Consider the following 14,903-nt stretch of genomic DNA (forward strand, 5'->3'; position numbering starts at 1 on the left):
CCTGGCCAGTTTTGTTCAGTGGATAAAGCATTGGCCCACAGACGGAAAGATCATGGATTCAATTCCTAGCAAAGCCACATACCTTGGTTGCAAACTCAATCCCTGGGCCCAACTGGGGGTGGAGGTGGGATGCCAGAGGTAACCAGTCAATCAATGTGTCTCTCTCACATCAATGTTTCTCTTTCTGTGTCTCTCCCCCTCCCTTCCACTCTTTCTAAAAAACAATGAAAAATATCATTGGGTGAGGTTTAACAAATATATATGTATATACTAGAGGCCCAGTGCATGAAAATTTGTGCACTTGGATGGTCCTTCAGCCCAGCCTGTGCCCTCTCTCAGTCCAGGAGCCCTCGGGGGATGTCCACCTGCCAGCTTAGGTCTGATCCCTGGGGAATTGCATTCAGTGGCAGTTGGACATCCTTCTGGCAGCCTAGGAGCCCTCAGGGGATGTCTAACTGACGGCTTAGTGCTTTCATGGAGGCAGGAGAGGCTCCCACCACCGCTACTGCACTGGCCAGCCATGAGGCGGCTTCTGGCTGAGCGGCGCTCCCCCTGTGGAAGTGCACTGACCATCAGGGGGCAGCTCCTACATTGGGCATCTGCCTTCTGGAGGTCAGTGTGTGTCATAGCGACCAGTCATTCCTGGTTGTTCCACTGTTAGGGTCAATTTGCATATTACCATTTTATTATATATATATATATATATATATATATATATATATATATATATGTTTCCAAACAATCCATATGTCTGCCAATAGGGAAATGGATGGATCAACTATGACACATCCACACAATGGAGTACTCTGCAACCATGAAAATAGAATGAGAAAGAGCTCTGTATAACAATATGAAGGGATCTTCAGAATATATTACATGAAAAAAGCAAATTGTGGAATAATGTATAAATTATGTTACTTTTTAAAATTTTTATTTATTGGTTTGAGACAGAAAGAGACCAGGAGTGGAGGTGAGAGGGGAGAAACATCGATTTGTTGTCCCACTTCTTTATGCATTCAGTGGTTGTTTCTCGTATGTGCCCTGATCAGGGATAGAGCCACAACCTTGGCATAGCAGGACGAAGCTCTAACCAATTGAGCCTACCCAGCCAGGGCAGTATGTTACTTTTTGTGAAGGAAAAATAGAGGAGGAATCAGGAAGAAGGAATAAAGATGGAGGTAAGGCTTGTCTGAATATACATCTTTATACAATTTGATTTTTGACTGATATTCTCTATAATTTAAAAATAAAATTAACTAAAAAGGACAAGAAATTTAATGCTCAATTTAAAACAAAACAAAAATACATGTCAAATTTTTTATCTATCCACACAGAGGACAAAATTATTTCAAATGATTTTTTAAAATGTTTTTATTGATTTCAGAGAGGAAGGGAGAGGGTGAGAGAGATAGAAATACCAATGATGAGAAAGAATCATTGATCAGCTGCCTCCTGCACAGCCCCACTAGGGATTGAGCCCACAACCTGGGCATATGCCCTGACTGGGAATCAAACAGGTGATCAAACTGGTGACCTCTTAGTTCATGGGTCAATGCTCAACTGCTGAGCCACACCTGGCTGGGCTATTTCAAATTATTTTTAAGCTAAAGTGCACTGGCATCCATCTTCAGTTAGATATGTTTTGAAGACAAAAAGAACTACAAAGAAATCTTAATCTTCACTTTTTTTGCAGTAGTAACATTGGTGCTATTGTTTTAAATACTGTAGGGTAAAGCAAATGAGTAAATTTGAAGAAAAGTATTTATAGTTTTTTTTAAAAAAAGAATATTCAACTACATATCCTCCCAAAATTAAAGTAGCTATTCATTCCTCAAAAGAAAATTTTACCATTGAATTCAGTAACCTAACCACCATACATAACAGTGAAAGACCATGAGAGGATATTTCAAAAGGAAAGATAAGAAATGATGATGCCAGTCAGACGAATGGGGAATGGAGAACACCGGGGAGGGGGAGATGCAGGAGAAGAAGAAAAAAAGCATAAAACCCTAAAATATACTATCTCTAAAAGAAAATGCTGAGATTTTTATAATTATCCCCATGTTCAAAAAAAAATAAAAGTGTTTACTTAAACTGAGAAACTTAAAGATTTCAGTTTGTTAAGATGACTAGAATTTTCTAGAACAAAAACTGGTTATGTCTAATCATCTCTAGAAATATGCTGTGTGCTTGAGGCTCACATAGCACATTGAGGCCAAATAGCAGTTCAAGCTAAATCTGGCTCAGTTTCCTAGAAAAATGGCACCTCTGCTGTCTGGGCAAGGACAAAATTCATAGACCTGGGCTTCTGTCTCCTTCAGAGGTAAAGAAAACCAGTCCCATACTGCAAAACTTTCAGAGCTCATCTCTGGTTGGGAAGAGGTCAGAGTGCATTCTATGGATGTTTACCCCTTGGACAGAGGAAAGTGATAACCTCTTTCATTTCATTGCCTTAAAATTCCATATGAATTGCTCAGAATGTTGCTTCATGTTTTTAGCAGAAATGGCAATGTTGACCAAACTATCAAGGGTAATGCGACCAGAGTAGACCACCCTTTTACCACCCCATTCCTCTATCACCTACCCCCAATCATACATTGAATACTATTCAAGCATATTTCTGCTCTCAAACTTGCTTTTCTTTTTTAGAAACATCCAATAATTTGGTAATGAGTTCAACAGATTAATGTATGTGTTATGCCCCCAAGGAGGAGATAACCAATATTTCAAATCCTGAAGCAGCATCAAAGAAGCCACAGATGTAAGATGGTTAGGTGCCCAGAATAGACACGCTGAACAAATGCAGATTTGGGCAGCTTACTCTAATTCCTCTCTGGTTTCTTAACCTCACCCTAGTGGGCTGTACTAAACCTGGAAATTTCCTTTCCTTTCCTTTCCTTTCCTTTCCTTTCCTTTCCTTTCCTTTCCTTTCCTTTTCTTTTCTTTCCTTTTCTTTTCTCTTCCTTTTATTTTTTCTTCCTCTCTCTTAACCCCTACGTTGTTCCTCTCTTGACTTTCTATGAGCAGATATATGGTCCCTTAAGAGACTTCAACTTTGCTATGAATTGAACTTTGCCCCCTCCCCCTCAAAAAATATTTATATGTTGTTGTCCTACCCTCAGCATCTCAGACTGACTGTATTTGAAAATAGGTCTTTTAAAGAGGTCATTACAGTAAAATGAGGTCATTGGCCCAAATCCAATATGACTAATGTTCTTAGAAGAATAGAAAAGGTCACAGATACACACAGGAGGAAGACCAGGTGAAGACAGAGGCAGAAGGCAGCCACTGCCAGCCAAAGAAAGAGGCCTCAGAAGAAACCAACCCTGCTGACACCTTGATCTTGGACTTCTAGCCTCCAAGACTATAAGAAAATAAATTTATGCTGTTTAAGCCACCCAGTCTGTGGTACTTTGTTTTAGCAGCCCAAGCAAACTAATTCAAACCCCATCTTTTTACAATAGTTGAGAGGGAGGAAAGCAGGAGAAGTAACAAGAAATGATCCAAAAGAAGAAGCATGTCATGGAAAGAGGCAGCTTGGAAGGTTTTCATCACTCCCACCCACGCTCCAACCACTATGACTCATGCTGGATTTCTGAGGATCCCATTAGTCTTGAACCACATTACAGTTCTTTCTGAAACTGAAATAAAGTTGAGAAGCTCTGAGCTCCATAGAAGTAGGAGAATGTAGCTATAAATTACATACCAAGTAGCAAACAATCATATGTTGTTAAGCAATATAAAGGGCTATGAAAGTAAAAGAGGGCCCTCTTTTTCTTCATGTTTTTTTTAATCTTTATTGTTGAAGTTATTATAAAGGTCCTCCTTCCCCTCCCCACTCCCCTGTTAGCCTCTTTCAGCCTGCTCCCACCCCTCACACCCCCAGTTTGTGTCCACGGGTTATACATATATGCATACCTCTTTTTTCTTTTAAGGTAATTATATTTATTTCCTGTTTTCTAATTGCAAAAATAAAGCATTTTTATCATAGGAAATACAAGATTTAAATTATAAAGTAACAGAGTATGTAATATGTTCCGCACACAGAGACAACTACTATTTACATTTTAATGTGTTTCATCCCTGCCATTTTTCTATGCATATGTTTAACCAAATTAGATCCATATACAGAGTTTCATATTTTATTTATTTCTCTTAGTATCTTGAAACAAATTCTGATTTCATTAAATATTATTCTATTCCCATTGTCTTGGGACTTGTGTGACCCTTAGAAGTGAGACCAGTGATAAAGATCCAAGTGGGGGCTCCCCAGCCCATGTGACCACTACCAGCCCACCAGGGAAAGGGTGTCAACTCAAAGTCACTGAGGCAGACCAGTCCCCCTGTCACTTCTAGTGTGGCCACTAGCAACACAGCCAGCTGGAGTCAACCTAAATGGTTACAGTAATAACTATGGTCATGCAAACACAGGGAAACCTCCCTCTTCATTCAAATAGCTGGATAAATGTTTAAATCAATAAACAGTCCCTGGATCTCTCTATTAAATTCTCTTTTCTCATGACTACTTTGCCTTGAAACTTCCACACTCTTTTCAATGCAAATGTGCCCTGCTTTTGACACCATGCTAATGTAGAACCAAGTAAATGTCTCTCTTTTAGTTCCCTTAGGTCTATCTGTGTCCAGGTTCTACATCCACTGTCTCTGCCCCAAGTGGAAATTGTTCTTGAAAGGCCTACCTGAGAAAATTTAAAACTGGCCTTTTCTTGCCCTTTTTTTACATTCACCTAATCTGTACAACTCATTTAGATAACACCAAGACAAACACCAACTACCCCTACACACACACACACACACACACACACACACACACACACACACGACCATACCAAGCTCACTACATTAGCCTCCTGAACTCACGGCAGCTTCAGGAGTTTCTCCACCCTAATCCATCTCTTCACAACTCTCCCTCTCCCTTCATAGCACAGTACCAAGCCCTGCTCTAGGTACTCTACAGTGATTAATTCGGTTAACCCTGACGGTAACCCTTTGAGGTGGGTACTGTCATTATCCACATTTTAAAACAGAGAGAACTTGGAGGAGCAGAACCAAAATGATGTACCTAAGGCCCCACAGCTAGTAAGTGGCCCAACCCGAATTTGAACCTGGGTATCTTGCTCCAGAGTTGGTGAGCTTAATGACTACATTTTATTATAATAATTGTTACCATTTATTGAGGATTTACTCTGTGCCAGATGTTGCACTAAGCAGAATCTCATAACAACCCTGAGAAACAGGTATTGTTATCAGCTCCACTGTACAGTTGAGAAAAGTGAATATCAATTCACTTTCCTAGTCAATCGTTGGCTTTATAGGCTATGTGACAGTGAGATTTTTTTTTATTTTTTTAAATTTGTTTTTACATGCAATAAAATTCACTTGTTTGTATGTACAGTTCTATTGACAGATGCAAAATAACATGTATCCACCATCACAATCAATACAGAATAGTCCCATCACCCCCCAAATTCCCTTGTGTTGCTCCTTTGTAATCAAACATCCCCAACCCCATCCCCTGGCAACAACTGACCTTCTTCCTGGTCCTGCAGTTTTCTCTTAAAACAGCCCACCTGTTTTCCATCACACCCTTCTCTGCATTTTAATGTGACTAATTACTTTTATAAACTTCCTAATATTGAACCCTAACTGAACATTTAGAATATACTTCTTCGGTCATGCTGATTTTCTCCCAATGCACTGTTAGAATCTATTTGCTAGTATTTTACTTAGAATTTCTTGTCAACAATTATAAGTGAGGTTAATCTGTGGTGTTATTTCTTGTGCTATCTTGGTCAGATTTTTAGATCGATGTTATGCTGGCCTAATGAGAGTAACTAAGATGCTTCCTTCCTTTTCTGTAGGAGGGGCTAGTTAAGATAACATCAGATTCATCTTTTCTTCTTTTAAATATATTTTTTAAAATATATTTTTATTGATTTCAGACAGGAAGGGAGAGAGAGAAACATCAATAATGAGAATCATTGATCAGCTGCCTCCTGCACACCCTCTACTTGGGATTGAGCCCACAACCTGAGCATGTGCCCTCGACCAGAATTGAAGCTGGGCCCTTTCAGCCTGCAGGCCAATGTTCTATCCACTGAGCCAAACCAGCCAGGGTTATATTTTTATTGATTTCAAAGAGTAAGGGAGAGGGAGAGAGAGATAGAAACACCAATGATGAGAAAGAATCATTGATTACCTATCTCCTGCATGTGCCCTGACCAGGAATTAAACCATGACCTCCTGGTTCACAGGTCAACGCTCAACCACTGAGCCATGCTGAACATTCAAGGAGGGTAAATGAGGGGAACTTTATGGCGTGAAATGTCCATTTAATTGTGCTTAGATAGATCTGGCCTCAGACTGAAATCAGTTAACTGCTTTATTAAATTCAATATTCTTTTCACATAATGGTATGTTATGAAATATTTTATATTTGAAAATTCTATGGACTATATTTCTGATGACTCAATCTACTTTTGTTTGTGTGTTTTTCCTTCTTTGGAAAGAAAACTCTAAGGAGGCCTTTTTCTACTTTGTTTTACAATTCTTTTCTACAGTAGTAATGATTAAATTACAGCTGTTTGTAAGTTAATTTAAATAAAATTTGAATATAAATGTTTTATTTGCTTAGAGATCTTATTGTTTATCTCCTCCTTTAGTTTTCAATTAAAGAAATGAAATCTCACCTTGTCACAGAAATCTGTTTGAAAAATCACATCCAGAGTCCTAAGTCACTTTAGGACTTGCTGAGCACTGGAACAGTGTGGTCACGGTGCTGGGGTGGCATATGTCACAGCAGCCCCTGCAAGATGCTGGCCAGCTCTGCAATTCATTTGTTGACTCCTGCTCCCTCTGCTGGCTCCACAGCTCAGTGGCCATCCCCAAAACAATGTCTCAGCCCCAGAATGGACCTTAGGAAGCAGCAAAGGCTACTACAAATGGGGAAACTGAGCCCCAGTGGCTGATGGATCTTGCTCAAACTCACAAAGTCTGTGACAGGGGCCAACGCTGTGACCACAGTCTTCTCACTACTCCTCACAACCCTCACAAGTACAAAATAGTCATAGCTGCTCAAATACGGTAGCACCACGTGGTATTCCTAACCTGAGTTGGACTATGTTTTAAAAAATGTTTCAAAGTGTGTATGTTAATTTATAATGCATGCATAATTGTTGACATTCAGACAGAGAAAACTACAAGGTTTTCTTTAAAAGGTCCTACTACTGACACTAGTGATCCACATAATAAATATGGCTCCCCAAAACGTGATGTCAGGCTGAGCAAAACAAGCCAGACATGAAATAGTTCATTCATTAGATTCCATTTGCATAAAGGCTCCATTTCCAGAACAGGCACATCTATGATTATAGAAATCAAACCCGTGGTTACCTGGGGCAGGAGGAACTTCAAATAGGCACAAGCAAACCTTCTATCTCTTGATTGTGGTGTTGGTTACACAGGTACACACATTTGTCAAAACTCACTGAACCACCCTCTTCAAAATGAGTGCATTTTTATGCAAATTGTACCTCAATAAAGTTTATTTATAAGAAAAAATATGTGCTAATCAAGTCCTACACATTAATCTGTTCTTTCAATATGAGTATCTGAATGCATTTTTAAAAAGAAGAAAATATGAATAAACAGATATCCTCTTGCTTCAGTTTTTGCCACAAGCTTTGATTTCCTTATAATAAGAAAAAAATTAAACCAAAGGTCAGGGTTAGGGAGGGGAATCATTGTTTTCGCACATTCTCAGAAGAGAATTAGGTGTTAAAGAAGATATGCTGACAGGAGAAATAAAATTATGGCTTGAGCTTAATGCTGGATGGGCAAGTCTTCCTCATCCCAGTCTCACATGACTGGGCAGCACTTGGTCATGTGTGAGCCGAGGGTCTGCCTGCATGTGGCAGAGGCAGAAACAGGAGTTAAATTCACTTATTAGTACTCAGTCCCCCGAGTGAGGCATGTGGTCCAGGGTGAGTACTCTGCTGGTGGATGGCATTCATTCAAAGCTTCTTTTCTGCACCAGATGACCCGGAGGAGCCATTCTTTCTGTTGTAGTATCACCTACACTGCAGAGTGACCAGGCTTTGTCTGTCACTCTGCATAAGCATCCCACCACGTCTTATGTGTGCGAATTAGCAGTTGGATGGAAAAAACAATCTGGCTTCTGTGGACAAATTAATTTGTCAAACTAATTTGTGGGCTAAACTAAAAACTAAACTATAAGCTAAAAGTGGGCTAAACAAGTGTCTTCTGCTACACCTAGCTCCCCAAGAGAAGGGTATTTTAAGTTTTACACATTCGTTTGACCCTTATATCATTAGTGTTCTGAGGAAGCCAACTGGGAGACATTACTTTGGGCATGGGACGATCCAGAAAACACTAGATCAGTGGTCGGCAAACTCATTAGTCAACAGAGCCAAATATCAACAGTACTTCTTCAAAATAGACTCGCCCAGGCCGAAAACCGACTTCTGCGCATGGGCCACGAAGTTTCAATCTCACTGTACACGCGCCCACACGTGGTATTTTGTGGAAGAGCCACACCCAAGGGGCCAAAGAGCAGCATGTGGCTCTCGAGCCACAGTTTGCCGACCACGGCACTAGATCATCTGAGACAGTTAAGAGTGTAATCACAAGCTGATAAATTAAGAATAACACGTACTCTGCTCTTAGCACTGTTATAAACTCTTTAACCCACAATCCTCACAGCAACCCTACTAGGAAGGTATATTCTTTCCCGCATTTTGTAGTTGAGGAGACTGAGACAGAGAGAAGCTCAGCAGCTTGGCCAAGATCAGTAAGAGTCAGAGCCAGAGAGCAAACCCAGGCTGTCTGGCTCCATAGCTCAGGCTTTTTTTCTTTTTCTTTTTTAAATATACTTTAAAAAATTGATTTCAGAGAGGAAGAGAGAGGGAGAGAGAAACATCAATGATGAGAGAGAATCATTTATTGGCTGCCTCCTGCATACCCATCGCTGGGGGTCAAGCCTGAAACCCCAACCAGGAATCAAACCATGACCTCCTAGTTCATAGGTCGACGCTCTACCATTGAGCTACATCAGCTGGGCTAGCTCAGGCCTGTAATAACCATGTAACCGTGCTCTCAGCACTACAAAGGAAAATAAAGGGGTAGAGACTCTCGCTACTCATCGCGTGGTCCACGAATCAGCTGCATCAGTATCAACTGGGAGCTTGTAGGAAATGTAGGGCCTCAGCCCCCAACCCAGGCAAACTGACTTAAAACAGGCATTTTACAAGATTTTCAGGCAACTCATTACAATTTGATAAGCACTGCTCTAAACAAGGAAGCCTTACGTGCTTGCTTTGTTTGGCTTTCAGTCCCAGATTCCTTTGAGGATTTGATGAAAGTCATGGACGCTGAGCACAAAAATGTGCATAGGACTTCAGAAGTCATGGATTCATGTCTACAAAACCCTGCTATGGAGGGTTTGAAGTTGGTGGGACTCAGTCCTTTATACTTTACTAGTGGTTCGGTGCATGGATTCATGCACATTGAAAGGAAATTAATTAGGTGGCCAGTGGGGCAGGACTAGGCGAGAAGGCCTGACATGCCCTGGAGCTAACCTCCCTCAGTCCCTCCAGGGCCAGCCGCACCTGGGGTGGCGCCTCAGCTCTAAGGGTGTCTGGGGTCACCACAGCTTGGCAGTAAACCAGATTCAGGGCCAACAGTGCCACAGCAACAACTTAACCCATGCCAAAGGTGGAATCGCATGGCACCAGCCCCAGGAGGAATTGGGCTCCCTCCTCCCTCCCTCCTTTCTGGTTCCAGGGTGTGTCACCCGGGAACAGCTGCTGCCAAATCACTGCAGCTCGGCAGCTCCTGTGTTGAGTGCCTGCCCCCTGGTGGTCAGTGTGCATCATACCTACCAGTCGGACAGTCACTTAGCCTTTGATATATATAGAATATTGCATTTAATCTTCACAAACCCACTATTGAAGCTTGCAGAGGTTAAATAACTTGCCTTAGTCATAGCTAGGAAGTGTCAAATCTTGACATCCCCTGGCCAGGGCTCAGCTATCACATCACGCTGCTAGATGTGACTCAGCCATAGTGATTCTGAGCCCTGATAGAACCTTCCTCTCTCTGACAAGATCTTTCTCTCCATGTAGAGTGCAGTTCTGAAAGGAGCATTGATTCAGTGCAGAGGAAGGGGACACTGCCTCAAGAGGGAGGCTGGCCAGGTGGACGCTAGCCATCCAGGTGATGGTGAATGTCCCAACCAGAACCCCCTCACATATCTTTCTGACATACTTCCAATTTGCACAACCTCAAGTGACATGTCAATCATGATTTTTATTTTTTTATTTTTTTTGTTAATCCTCACCCGAGGATATTTTTCCATTGATTTTTAGGGAGAGTGGAAGAGAGAGGAAAAAAACAGAGAGAAACATCGATGTGAGACAAATACATCAACTGGTTGCCTTCTGCATGAGCCCTGGCCAGGACCCAGGCAGGGAGGAGCCTGCAACCAAGGTACATGCCCTTAACCAGAATCAAACCTGGGACCCTTTGGTCCACAGGCTGATCTTCTACCCACTGAGCCAAACCAGCTGGGGTGCAATCATGATTTTTGCCTACTTTGCTCTCCCACTCTAAACCATGGTTGACTCTGTTCATTCCATGGGCCAACCGATTGATTGGTCTTAGCTGCTTTGGTGTTCAACATCAAAAAGAGCCAGCTGAGGAGCAACAAGGATCACACAGTAATAGGATGCTAGTGCCACTTATTTGCCACCTGGTACATTTAATCACTCCTTAATCCCCTTGGATTTTCATTTATTTATTTAATATGCCTGCAATAAGTGTGGGTTCTGCACACATAGCAGAAGCACTCTTACCCAGCCTAATGGAATAATGAACTTAAAGTGTCTGACAGAATGGAGAATTATTTAAAATCATGTATAACTTAAACATTTCATTTTCAAGTAAAACACCTAAGTACATATGTATTAACCAATTTTGGATGTAAGGCTGTCTTTTTGCTTCTGGGTCCACTATTCTGGAGCTCCCATAGATTTTTTATTTTATATCACACTTAAAATGCACAATCTTTTAAAGATCCTCTCAAAGCAGTCTGGAAGCAGCATCTTAACAGATTTTCTCCAGTTGCGACTGACTTCCCCACACTTCATCCAAAAGCAAAAATTGTGTGGAAAATAAAGGTAAGGTGTAGAGTTGGGGAGGTATGGGCACCTTACCTAATATGGAAATAGTACCTGTGAAAGAATGGCGTTGGGTCAACTGGGGATTACCTGAATTCCTGCATCCATAAGGCTATAAATCTGGGAGCATGAGCCATAGTGCAAAAGGGTATCAATGGTTGCTGAGTGGTTGGGATTGTTGGTGGTGACCTGTCTATGGCCCAATGGGGGAAGCCAAAATCATCTCAACTGGTCTCTTTCGCATACATTCTTGGCTGTAGGAATTGCTACTTCCCTATGTACAAGCAGATTGCCTGAGGTCATGCAGTCATGATTCCTACAGCAGTTCAAGAATTCTGGGTTACTCAGGTACACAATAAATGTGGTATATATGTATGTATATGGAAGAAAGTACAATGGGTATATTCTGGCAGTAAGAATGCCCAGCCATATGTAATTTATTTTTCCATCTAAAATACACATTTCTGCCCTAGCCGGTTTGGCTCAGTGGATAGAGCATCAGCCTGTGGACTGAAGGGTCCCAGGTTCGATTCTGGTCAAGGGCATGTACCTTGGTTGTGGGCATATCCCCAGTAGGGAGTGTGCAGGAGGCAGCTGATCGATGTTTCTCTCTCATCGATGTTTCTAACTCTCTATCCCTCTCTCTTCCTCTCTGTAAAAAACCAATAAAATATATTTTAAAAAATAATAAAATAAAATAAAATACACATTTCTATACAGTAATCTATTTGATCTTCTCAATTACTATGGATATATACCAATAGGGCAGATATTATTATCTTCCTTTTAAACATCAGGAAATAGAGTCTTAAAAAGATTAAATACTATTCATTTCCTCAAAATCTCTCAGCACAACAGAACCTGAACTCAAATCCAGATTTTCTGTCCAAATCCTGTGATTTTTACTACATTATCTGCTCATGGTATTGCTCAGCATGTTCAGTTGATTATGAAATTTTTAAGTCTCCATCTTTTACAGGATCAGAGCCTATTATATGAGTTTACAAGTCCTCCTTAACTTGCTGAACAGCATTACTCCTTTATATTTTTTATACTTTTCCCACTGAGAGATGGACTCATTCCCTTCCCCTTGAATCTGAGCTGACTTTGATGACTTGTTTGACCATAACCCTGCAGAAGTGATGTTCTTTGATTTTAGAGTCTAGGTCATAAGAAGTCATTCTGTTTTTGTCTGGGCCTCTTAGAACTCATTCTTGGAAGCCTGCTACGATGAAGCCCAAGCAACCCCATGGAGAGATCCACGAGGAGAGGAACCACGGATCCAGGAGACAGCGTTAGCTGAACTCCCCGCCAAAAGCTAGCACCAGCTTGCCAGTCATGTGGACGAGCCATCTTAGAAATGGACCACCTAGTCCTAGATAGGACAGGTGAGCCGTCCCCATGCACAGCTGCCCAATTTGTAGACTTGTGGACTAAGTAAGCAATTGTTATTTTTAAGCCACTGAGTTTGGGATGGTTTGTTTCACAGAGAATAACTGGAATCTATTTTTTCAAAACCTTTATGTTTAAAAACAACACCAAGAAGAAATGTGGTGGCATATATCAGACTGGTTATGTACTATATTTTCATGTTTATTTCACTGAGATATTCTATTTTATATAAGAATAAACAAATGAAGAGAATATCCTCTGACTTACAAAAGCAAAAAAAGAAGCAATTAGACAAAATGTTTTAAAATGACTTCAATCCTAAATAATGAAAATCTTACTATAAATACGTTAGTATATGGTTCAAAACTCTGTGGAAAGAATTAGGCCCTCAAGCCTTTACAGTTGCATTGAGATCTAAATATAAAAAAGTAAAACTGAAATTTATGTCAGGTTCTTAATGACATCACTTAAAATTTTAAGTTAATTAACTAATTAACAACTTAATTAACTCAGCACTGAATTTACCTACATGAGTTCACTTAAATTCCCTAGCTGTGACTTAATGAACTTTCCGTGTAATTCCTGATTAACCATGAAAATGATGTGATCTATATTTCTTCAATTTAAAAGATATTTCTTGAAATTAAATTAAAGGCAGAACACTAAGCCTAGAAGTGAGTTTTCATGTCTATTTTGATAGGTAATATCCCTGAACGTCTGGCACGTGGCAATTTTCCCACTCCATCTTTTTCTTTCAAAAAGAAAATCAGCCCTAGCTGGTTTTGCTCAGTGGACAGAGCATCAGCCTACGGATGCCTGGGTCGTGGACCCAATCCCCAGTAGGGGGCATGCAGGAGGCAGCCAATCAATGATTCTCTCTCATCATTGATGTTTCTCTCTCTCTCTTTCTCTCCCCCTGTCCCTCTAAAATCAATAAAAATATTTTTTAAAAAAGAAAATCATATTTGCATTTGTTTGCTTGCTTAAATGCACCAATATAAGATTTGGAAGTTATCAAGCCACTGTAAGCAAATTTTGTCAAAATTTATTAATAATTATCCTATATTTTGAAAAGAAGGTACCCTGAAACAAACAATAATTTAAAAACACAAGAGAGGCTCTGGCCAGGTAGCTCAGTTGGATAGAGCATCGCCCTGATACACCAGGTTGCCAGTTTGATCCCTAGTCAGGACACATGCAAGAATCAACCAATGAATGCATAAATAAGTGGGACAAGTCAATGTTTCTCTCTCTCTCTCTCTCTCTCTCTCTCTCTCTCTCTCTCTCTCTCTTTCTTTCTCTCTCTCTCTCATCAATAAATAAAAATATTTTTAAAATTAAATTTTAAAAATAAAAACATAGGAGAAAGTTTGTTATAAAAACATTTTTTATGCTAGATTTACTTATTTAATGTACATGTTTACATATCAGTTATGTGTAGTCCTGTTACTCAATGTGTGGCCTGTGGACTTGTGTCAGTCTGAGTTGGAAAGACGATATTTTTCTCCTGTATTTTTCCCTTACTCCCACACTACTACCACACTCACAACACTTCTGACACCAAATCTGTGGGGGTTTTCCCACCAAGCAATTCTCTGCAACACCAGCTAGACGTCCTACAATTTAACTCAATTCTGACACGATCTACCTGGAGAGAGCATCAGATCCCACAAGACTGCTCCCCACTCCAGATGCCAATTGTAGTCCAAGTTATCACCTGTGTTTCTGACCAATTGGCTATAAATCTGAGGTTCCATGACACCCTCCTTGGATTTAATGAATTTGCTAATGTGCTCATAGAACTCAGGGAAACACTTAACTCTCACCAGTTTATTAAGTGATATGATAAAGGTTACATATGACTAGCCAGATGAAGGATACATAAGGTGAGGTCTGGGAGGGTCCTGAGAGCAAGAGCTTCTGTCCTCATAGAGTTGGGGGTGTGTGGAAGTCCCCCAATTTGGAGTGGGGGGGGAGCTTTAGGGATTTTTATGGAGGTTTCATCATATAGGCATAATCAATCATTAACTCCATTTCTAGCCCCTCTCTCCCCTATGAAATCTAAATTTTAGGTTCTATTATTATCCTCATTTACACATGAGGAATTTGAGGCCATAAAGATTTAGTTCCACAGCCAAGGTCACCAACCATACAATAAGAGCTTTAAATTGAACCACCAGTCTGAAACCACCATCCATGTCAGCATTACTGGATTCAATCAAAAGTAAACACTCAAACACACTAAGCTTCACCTGCACAGAGAAGGGGGATTAGATGGAACACAATTAAAATCAATAC

The sequence above is a fragment of the Myotis daubentonii genome, chromosome 11 (genome assembly GCF_963259705.1).
Source record: "Myotis daubentonii chromosome 11, mMyoDau2.1, whole genome shotgun sequence".
NCBI classification, from domain to species: domain Eukaryota; kingdom Metazoa; phylum Chordata; class Mammalia; order Chiroptera; family Vespertilionidae; genus Myotis; species Myotis daubentonii.